A 2,500-nucleotide genomic window follows, 5' to 3' on the forward strand; every position below is an offset into this window, starting at 1 on the left:
ATAATAATAATGATAATTAAAATAATGATAATGATAACTATAATGATAATAATAGTGATAATAATAATAATAATAATAATAATAATAATGATAATAATATCAATAGTAATAATAATGATAATAATAATGACAACGGAAGTAGTAATAGTAATAGTAATGGTAATGATAATGCTAGTGCTAATGCTAATATGATAATACTATTTATAATAACAATGATTATGATAATGATGATAATAATAATATTAATGATGATAATAGGAAGAACAGCGAAATCATAATAACTATCATTGTAATACTAATACTAATAATATTGTTGATTATAGTAATGATGGTAATGATATTAACAATAACAATAATAGTGATAATGACAATAATGAAAATAATTATAATCATAATTATAATAATGATGATAGTGATAATAAGAAGGATGTTGATGATAATAACAACACTGATAATGATGATAACGATAATAATAACAGTAATTGCAATAATGATAACAGTAATTATAACAATAATGATAATAGTAATACTAAGGAATATAGTAATATCAATAATAAAAGTGATAATACCAATAACAGTAATGATAATCATTATAATGGGTTGCAGTTGGTAGGAATATATGTCCAACCGACGGTTACATCATAGGACCGGCATAGGACCTGTTACTTGTTCAATTAGCGACCGCCAACTCAGGCTTTGCAGATACGTAGCTCAGTTCCCCGTGGATGTCCTGCCCATCGGTTGTCTTCCCTAGACAACCCTGGGTGGACGAGGCCCGTCGAATGACCTAGGAAGTATGGCTCGGGCAGATTGACCAGACTCGTCGGGAGGAGTTAGAGATGGGCCGAGGCTCGTCATTAGGGACCCTCGTGGCTGGAAGCGTAGAGCGGATGCGGCCATGCGCCCCCGTCGGCGTCACTTCATTGATTGATTGACTGATAAGAAAAATAATAACAACAGTGATGGAAAAAAATGATAATAATGCTGATAATGACAATAAAAATAATAATGATAATGTTATTAATGATAATGATTATGTTATTAATGATAATAATATTGATAACAATGATCGTAATGATAATAATATTGATCACAATGATCATAATGATAACAATGGCAATAATAATAGTGATGAAGATAATAATGAAAATGATAATAATAATAATAATAATAATAATAATGGTAATAATACTGATACTAATGATAATAATGATAACGATGAAAATGACTTGAAAGAGGATTATAATACTGCTATTACTACTAATAATAAGAATGGTGGTAAATATGATAATAATGATTATTACTATACTGATAGAATAATTAATAATGATACTCGTAATGATAATATAAACATCAATAATATTAACAGTATTAATGATAATAAAAAATAATTATCATCATCATCATGATAATAATAATGGAAATAATGATAATAATAATAATGATAACAATAACAGCAACAAGCACAACAACAATAACATTAATAATAATAATAATAATAATAACAATGACAATAATAATAATAATAATACAAAAAATAATAATGATACTCGTGATAATGACAGTAACAATGATACTACTACTACAACTCCTACTAATGATGATAATGATAAGGATCATTGTAATAATAATGGTGATAATAATAAGAGTGATGATGATAATAACGATAAGAACAATAACAATAACAAAATAACGATAATGATAGTGATAATACTTCTAGCACTACTATTAATGTTGTTAACACTAACATTGATGATTTGCTTGATATCAATAATGATAATAACAGGAATATACTTGCACTTGGCTTTGCATTTTGTCTTCATTTTATTTTTCATTTGATAGTTTTTTCTTCTTCATTCCCACCCCTCTGTTTCCCCAGTAGCTTGCATTGGCTTCATTTGATCTCTAACCAGGTCAGAAGACGTCATCACCCCCCCCCCCCCCTTCTTCTCTGCCTTTCCATCCCCCTCCTTAGTTTCCCCTTTTACGTCGTGTTTGCCCCCCCCCCCCCATCCCATCGCCAGCTTTCTATCCCTCATCTTAGCGGCCTCGTCCTTCTCCTCCTGCAAGTCATCGTGCCTCTGTCTCTCCCTCTCTCCCCCACACTCATCATCACCGTCAACGTGTCACGTCAGTTGTGTCACACGGGCCAGCTAGACATTGCATAATTCATCACTCTTAAAACTTCATCCCTTGGCTCTAATGGTCCCGAAAAGAGCCTAATTGGCCTTGGCTAATTACGTGTGACGTGGCACAGAAGGTGGAAAATGTTGTTCCTTTCAAGCCGATGAAGATGACGATTATGGGGGAGAGATTTTTTTAAAGAACGGCCAAGGGAATCTTGGCCCTGATGTCAGCATAAAGGCTCCGGCGATTATGGTTATCGGTGACCCTTTTGATGTTGCCTTCACTGACACAGGGACGCCGAGGACGGCCTGATGTTTGTTATCATTGTTATCACCGCCATTAGCAGTTTCATCATCGTTATCATATACATCGT

This window comes from Penaeus chinensis, chromosome 6 (genome assembly GCF_019202785.1).
Source record: "Penaeus chinensis breed Huanghai No. 1 chromosome 6, ASM1920278v2, whole genome shotgun sequence".
Lineage (NCBI taxonomy): Eukaryota > Metazoa > Arthropoda > Malacostraca > Decapoda > Penaeidae > Penaeus > Penaeus chinensis.